Below are 8,040 nucleotides of genomic sequence, written 5' to 3' on the forward strand. Positions count from 1 at the left end.
ATTGCCCAGACTAGAATGCAGTCTAAAAATGGGTATTGAAAACCTCTTTTATGCCAATAATTGTGTTTAACAATGAAGACAGGAAGGAATAAGGGAGGAAAATAACAAACAAGTAGCCAATCGATATTTCATTTGAACCTGTGAAATGCTATGCAATTACTGAGGAGTGATTTACTTCCAATTATGTAGTCACTTTTAGAGTAGGTGTGATGTGGTACTGATAAGAATGTATGTTTTGTGAATTTGGGGTGGAAAGTTCTATAAATGTTTGTTTAGTTTACTTGTTCCGGGTCTGAGTTCAAGTCCTGAATATCCTTGTTAATTTTCTGTCTCGTTGGTCTGTGTAATATTGACAATGTGATGTTAAAGTCTCCCACTATTGCTGTGTGGGAGTCTAAGTCTCTTTATAAGTCATTAAGAACTTGCTTTATGTATCTAAGTGCTCCTGTATTGGGTGCGTATATATTTAGGATCGTTAGTTCTTCTTGCTGCATTGATCCTTTTACCATTATGTAATGTCCTTCTTTGCCTCTTTTGATCTTTGTTGCTTTATAGTCTATTTTATCAGAGACTAGGATTGCAACTACTGCTTTTTTTTTTTTCACTCTCCATTTGGTTGGTAAATCTTCCTCCATCCCTTTGTTTTGAGTTTTTGTGTATCCTTGCATGTGAGATGGGTCTGGATGCAGCATACTGATGCGTTTTGGCTTTTTGTCCAGTTTGCCTGTCTGTGTCTTGTGATTGGGGCATTTAGTCAATTTAAGTTTAGGATTAATAATAATATATGTGAGTTTAATATTGCCATTTAATGCTAGCTGGTTGTTTTGCCCATTAGTTGATGTAGATTCTTCATTATGTTGATGCTCTTTACCTTTTGGCATATTTTTGGAATGGCTGATATTGGTTGTTCCTTTCTATGTGTCGTGCTTCTTTCAGAAGCTCTTGTAAAGCAGGCCTGGTGGTGATGAAATCTCTGAGTGCTTGCTTATTCACAAAAGATTTTATTTTTCCTTCACTTTTGAAGCTTAGTTTGGCAGAATATGAAATTCTGGGTTGAAAGTTCTTTTCTTTAAGGTTGTTGAATATTGGCCCCACTCTCTTCTGGCTTGTAGAGTTTCTGCTGAGAGATCTGCTGTGAGTCTGATAGGCTTCCCTTTGTGGGTAATCTGACCTTTCTCTCTGGCTGCCGTTAGCATTTTCTCCTTCATTTCAACCCTGGTGAATCTGACAATTATGTGCCTTGGGGTTGCTCTTCTTGAGGAATATCTTTGTGGTGTTCTCTGTATTACCTGGAGTTGAATATTGTCCTGCCTTGTTAGGTTGGGAAAGTTTTCCTGAATAATATCCTGAAGAATATTTTCCAACTTGGATTCATTCTCTTTGTCACGTTTAGGTACACCTATCAAACATAGATTAGGTCTTTTCACATAGTCCCATATTTCTTGGAGACTTTGCTCATTCCTTTTTACCCTTTTTTCTCTAATCTTGTCTTCTCGTTTTATTTCATTGATTTGGTCTTCGTCCGCTGATATCCTTTCTTCTGCTTGATCAATTTGACTGTTAAAACTTGTGCTTACTTTGCGAAGTTCTCATATTGTGTTTTTCAGCTCCATTAATTCACTTATATTCCTCTCTAAATTGTCTATTCTTGTTAGCCTTTTGTCAAACCTTTTTTCAATGTTCTTAGTTTCTTTGTATTGGGTTAGAACATGTTGTTTTAACTCACAGAAGTTTCTTATTAGCCACCTTCTGAAGCCTGATTCTGACAATTCATCACACTCATTCTCCATCAAGCCTTGTTCCCTTGCTGATGAGGAGCTGCGATCCCCTGAAGGAGGAGAGGCATTCTGGTTTCGGATGTTTTCAGCCTTTTTGTGCTGGTTTCTTCCCATCTTTGTGGATTTATTCACCTGTCGTCTTTGTGATTGCTGACTTTCAGATTGGGTCTCTGAGTGAACGTCCAGCTTGTTGGTGGTGATGTTATTTCCGTTTCTTTGTTTTCCTTCGGTGGACACCCCTCCCCCACTGAGCTGGACCTTCCCAGGTTCAGCTGTGTTTGCTGTGAAACTCAACCATCAGCATTTCCAATTGCTGTTTTTTTGTGGGGGTGGGACCAGCCGAGCCTGATCACCTGGCTCCCTGCCTGGAGTCCCCTTTTTTCTTTTCCTAATTAAATGGTCAATCCTCTCCCAGGTGCCCCAGTTGCCCGCTGAAAAGGTGCCGGGATTTATGCAGTTTCCTCTGTGGCGACCTCGCCAGCTGAAACAGTGGCACTGAGATTCATGGCACTTTTCTGCCTGGGAATCTCCTGGTCTGGCTCTGGGCTTCAGTCCCCCTTTCAATCAGCTGAATGGGTGACTGCCTTCCCGGAGCTCCAAACACCAACTAAAAGGGCACCCAGTTCCACATACTCTGCACTGAAAACCACCATGCCGGGTCACCGGTAAAACAGCCCTGCTGGCCAAAAGAATCATGCTGGTGACCCATGGGGCTCTTCCGCTGGGAATCTCCTGGACCATAGGCAACAAAAATTTGTCTGGAAGTCTGGCGTCCACTCACTCCCTGCACCTTCACTGGGAGCTGCAATCTGAGCTGCTGCTAGTCGGCCATCTTGGATCTCTCTCAGGGCATTCTTTTAACACATGCCCAATGCTCTTGGATTGTCTTCAAAAGCTACTTATTATAGTTCTTAAATATTATTCACTGGAGATTTTACTCATAAGAACCTAAAGTAGGTGTCATGAAAATCACTGGCCTATATTCATTCCTGAATAAATAACCACTGAAAAGATACTAATATTCTGAAATCAAACCCTACATTTTTTTAACCATTTTTAAATGATATGATCTCAGTTGTATTACATAGTGTGTTAGGCCATTCTTGCATTGTTACAAAGAAATTTCTGAAACTGGGTAATTTATAAAGAAAAGAGGTGGCCGGGTATGGTGGCTCATGCCTGAAATCCCAGCACTTTGGGAGGCCAAGTTGGGCAGACTAATTGAGGTCAGGAGTTGGAGATCAGCCTGGCCAACACAGTGATACCCTGTCTCCACTAAAAATACAAAAATTAGCTGGGAGCGGTGGTACTCGCCTGTAATCCCAGCTACTCAAGAGGCTGAGGCCCAATAATTGCTTGAACCTGGGAGGTGGAGGTTATAGTGAGCCGAGATCCCACCCTGGCACTCCAACGTGGGCAACAAAGCGAGACCCTATCGCTAGAGAAAAAAAAGAAGCTTAATTAACCTACAGTTCTGCAGATTGTACAGGAAGCATGGCACCGGCATCTGTTGCCTTCTGGGGAGGCTTCAGGGAGCTCTAGCAAGGTTAGGGGCTAATGAGAGAAAAAGGTTAGGAAGCCTTTTTTTTTTTTTTTTTGAGACAGTCTCACTGTGTCACCTATGCTGGAATGCAGTGGCACAATCTCAGCTTACTGCGACCTTCGCCTCCTGGGTTCCATTGATTCTCCTGCCTTAGCCTCCTGAGTAGCTGGGATTACAGGCACAGCTACCACGCCCTGCTAATTTTGTAAGTGCTACACTTTTAAGCAACCAGATCTCACAAGCACTCCGTCACTATCACAAGGACAGCACCAGATCATGAGGGCTCCACCCCCGCAATCCAGTGATCCAAGCCCCACTTCCAACACTGTGATTACAGTTCAACATGAAATCTAGAGGGAACAACATCTAAACTGTATCACACACTTTCCTGTCTTTCAAACAATACACAGTAAAAATAATGTAATTCTTTTTTGTACCTAGCATCAGTGCCTATGTATAGCAAGTATCCAGTATGTTTTAAATATCCTTTCCTGCTAAATGTGATCTGACACAGGATCGTTTCAGGGGAGCACTGATGCTGGAGGCTGTTTGCACCTGTCCTATGCTCCTAAATGACTGTCTTTTTGTAATGGGTTATTATTCTGTCTGCATCCTCAGCGTCTTATGCCACTGCTTAGGATGAAGTAGTTTGAAGCACTTCTTCTTTTCAGATTTTCTTATGTATGTATTTATTTATTTGAGATGGAGTCTCACTGTGTCGCCCAGGCTGGAATGCAGTGGCATGACTCTGCTCACTGCAACCTCCGACCCCTGGGTTCAAGCAATTCTCCTGCTTCAGCCTCCTGAGTAGCTGGGATTACAGGCACCTGCCACCACACCTGGCTAATTTTTGTGTTTTTAGTAGAGATGGAATTTCAACATCTTGGCCAGGCTGGTCTTGATCTCCTGACCTCATGGTCCTCCACCTTGGCCTCCCAAAGTGCTGGGATTACAGGCATGAGCCATTGCGCCCGGCCTACTTTTTAAAAATTTTTTAGAGATGGGAACACATGTTGCCCAGGCTGGTCTCTCGAACTCCTGGGATTAAATGATCCTCCCACCTCAACCTCCCAAATAGCTGAGATTACGGGCAGGAGCCACCACACCTGGCAGCACTTCAAATTTTCTGTGACATCTCAGTAAAGCCAGAAACGAAGATCACAGAGGAAATGAGAAGTCTGGCTTATTGCCTCATTAACCTCATTTGTGTACCTGGATTCCTCTATGGATTCTGGCCAGCAGAGCTCCGGGGCCTCTGATAGCTGGGTTGAAGGTGAGGGGAACTGTGTCTGTATTTCGTGCAGGTGTTTCACAATTCACGTCACAAGCTTCTATTTTTACTTCTCTCTCAAAACTTCTGACTCCCTCTTCAAAGATACGTTTCCTGTGATGTAGGCATGCTGTTTTATCTCTTCATGTCTCAGCTTCCTCATGTGTAAAATGGAGATGCTAATGGTATCAACGTAATAGGATTGTTGTGAGGATTAACTGGGTTAATATTTATAAAGTTCTTAGAGCTGTGGCACATAGTAAGGGTTAAAACATTTTTTTTTAGGCCAAGCGTAGTGGCTCACACTTGTAATTCCAGCACTTTGGGAGGCTGAAGCAGGTGGATCATTTGAGGTCTGGAGTTCAAAACCAGCCTGGCCAACATGGTGAAACACCATCTTTACTAAAAAAAAAAAATATATATATATATATATATATAATGTATATCCAGGCATGGTGGCAGGTGCCTTTGATCACAGCTACTTGGGAGGCTGAGACAGGAGACTCACTTGAACCTGGAAAGTGGAGGTTGCAGGAAGCCAAGATCATGCCATTGCCGTCCATCTTATGTAACAAGAGTGAAACTCCATCTCAAAAAAAGAAAAAGTTTCTTAAAATGATTGTCAGACCACTAGAAAAGTGGCTCTTTAAGCTTCTTAAAGAAAAAGGAAAGATCCAAGAAGATGCTGCTTTTGGTAGAGAGTGACTTACACTTTGTTTTCTAAGGAAAGAGTGGAGTGATATGAAGGAATTCTTATCCAAAGGCAGAGGACTGAAAGGTATTACCTAAAATACCTCCTAGCAAATGTTGGCAGCAAGCGTAGGTGCTGGCTAATGAAGTAATATATGGGAAGATGTTCATAGTAACTCCTCTGGGGCTCTTCATAGTAGATTTTAAAAAGAGACAAGAGACATAAACTGGAAATATATGGGGATAGAGGGAATTAGGAGGCAAAGCTTATGCCAAGAGTTGGCAGTTATCTTCTATATCTAATAAAGGCCAAAATGGAATGATCCTCAAACTGGAGATATGTGTAGATAGAGATAAAAATATTTTTTAAAACACGTGTTTGACTTATGTGTTTTTCTCAGCTTCTTCTGTGGAGAGGGGCATGTCGCCATCTCCTTTGTTAAAGAAAGCAGGCACTGCCTTATTGCATGTGCTGGCCACCAAGAAGCTTGAAATCTGTTTCTTTTCTTTTTCTCTTCTCTTTTCTTCCTTCCTTTCTTCCTTCTTTGCTTCCCTCCCTCCCGGCCTTCTTTCCTTTCTTTCCTTTCTTTCATCTCACTGTTGCTCAGAATTGCAGTGCAATGGTATGGTCACAGCTCACTGCAGACTCAACCTCCAGGGCGTAATCAATCCTCCAGCCTCGCCTTCCCAAGTCACTGAGACTAAAGGTGTGTACCACCACCCTGACTAATTTTCTTATATTTAAAGAGATAGGCTCTCACTGTGTTGCCCAAGCTAGTCTCAAACTCCTGGGCTTAAAAGCTCCTTCCTGCTCAGCCTCCCAAAGTCTGGGATTGCAGGCATGAGCCACTGTGCCCTGGCCACTTGGAACCTCTTCTTGTTCTTCCCAGATGTTTCTTGGGAGCCTGGGGACAGAAGACTCCCGTGCCTTTGGCTCGTGCTCTGCCTCACTGTGCATGGATTGCACTGGGGCTGTTCCTGACATTCCTGGCACAGGGATTGGTCGCTCATTCAGCCTGATGCCTGCCCTTTGCCCTGTCTCCTTGGCCAGAGGCAGCTCAGTTGTAATTTGCTCTTAGGCTCGGAAGTGCAGCCCTGCCACACTGCAGCTTGTGTTTATTTTATAATCCACAGACAAGAAGAAAAAATTTCAGCCTTTTAAGAAGTTGTTTGGCAAAAGGAAAAAGAAAGTCACTTCATTGTTCCGGGCGCAGTCAGTGGGGAAGCAGAGTTATTCTCACCAGTGTGTCAGCAATGGGACCTTCTCTTCGGATGAGGAGATCCTGGAAGACGATCTAAGGTAATGACTTGGACTTTCTTTTCACGTGCTTGGTGGAGTCCCAGGTGGGAAATGGTATCCCAAAGGAGGTAGGTGCTGTTTTTGGTTCCAGCAGACAAGAACAGAATCACAAATGGGCAGGGCGTGGTGGCTCACTCCTGTAATCACAACACTTTGGGAGGCCGAGGCAGCCAGATCACTTGAGGTCACCAGCCTAGGCAACATGGGGAAACCCAGTTTCTACTAAAAACGTATAAAAAAATTAGCCAAGTGTGGTGGCGTGCACCTGTAATCCCAGCTACCGAGGAGGCTGAGGCACAAGATTCACTTGAACCTGGTAGGCGGAGGTTACAGTGAGCCGAGATGGCACCACTGCACTCCAGCCTGGGTGACAGAGTGAGACTCTGCCTCAAAAAAAAAAAAAAAAAAGAATCACAAGTGTATTCCATCTCTGGGAAGGTGAGTGCATTCTGCATGGAGAAGTCACCCTGAGGAGTTAGCAAATGACTCTGACCTCATTTTCGGGGAGTGCACAGGAATTGGGCATTCATTTTGCTGCTCTTGATTGTGGAAGGAGACAACACTTCACTGGCTGGGCTCGCCAGGGTTCTCCAGATTGAAGAAGATTGTGTTCCCTTATGCCATTGCTTTACAAAGAGGAAGGGTATCCTAGGGTAGACTTTACACCATGGTTGAGGACGCAGGTTGCTCAGGCACAGGTGGTCACCCTTCATGTACCTGGCCATCTCTAGCAGCTTCTGGAGCCTGTCCGTGTTTCTTTCGCCCACCGTCCCTCCCTCCCTTTCTTCCTCCCTTATTTCCTTCTTTCTTCCCTCCCTCCCTTCTTCTCTGTCTCTCCCCTCACTTCGCCTCTTTTCCCCTTCCTTCCTTGTTTTCTTCCTTTCCTTGCCTCTTAGAACACAGCCACTAAATCTGGCTGTGACAGTGTCAGGAAGTAGGATCAGGAAGTACTTTCTCACCTGAGTGCTGGGAATTGAAGTCAGAGTCAGAGCTGGTTAAACTCTGTTACTGACAGCTTAGAAACCAGCTCCTCTGAGAAACCTTTTCCGACAACCCCATCTGATTTGTTTGCCCTTGTCTGTGTTCTTCTATCATCATGTGCCTGATTTCTGCGGAGAACTTGTCACTTTCTATGGAAATTATTGATTTGCTTGTCTGTCTTTCTCACTGGACTGTCAGTTTCATGAAGTCAGAGAGACCAGGTTTCATTCAGCCTTGTATTGCATGCTCAAAAAAATGTTTCCCATAAATGCCCGACACTGCGGAAGCTAAGTGGAAGGAATAGATGGTATCATCTGTGATACTCTTCCCGTGCTTCAAGGACAGAGACAAAAATATCCTCTATGGTGTGTGTCAGTAAGTAAATTCTAATGAACCCTGCTGTTGTGTCCAAATGACAAAAACCCTCAGACCAGCGGTGCACGTTAAGTTTTACGGCAAATATTCAGCAACAGCGTTT

The 8,040-nt window shown here is 43.9% G+C and overlaps 1 protein-coding gene across 5 annotated transcripts in view; it reads left to right on the forward strand.

Moving 5' to 3' along the window:
- Nucleotides 1–8,040, forward strand: part of CRACD (capping protein inhibiting regulator of actin dynamics) — a 293,849-nt gene that overhangs the window by 230,311 nt on the left and 55,498 nt on the right. For 4 of the 5 annotated variants that reach the window (XM_074396155.1, XM_074396157.1, XM_074396156.1 and 1 more), the window contains one exon: nucleotides 6,416–6,581. The exons of the other annotated variant lie outside the window; for it this stretch is intronic. The gene's annotated coding sequence lies outside the window, so the exon portion shown is untranslated. The remainder of the gene's footprint in view (nucleotides 1–6,415; nucleotides 6,582–8,040) is intronic. 5 annotated transcript variants of the gene reach the window in all.

Source organism: Saimiri boliviensis, chromosome 3, assembly GCF_048565385.1.
Source record: "Saimiri boliviensis isolate mSaiBol1 chromosome 3, mSaiBol1.pri, whole genome shotgun sequence".
In the NCBI taxonomy this organism is placed as follows: domain Eukaryota; kingdom Metazoa; phylum Chordata; class Mammalia; order Primates; family Cebidae; genus Saimiri; species Saimiri boliviensis.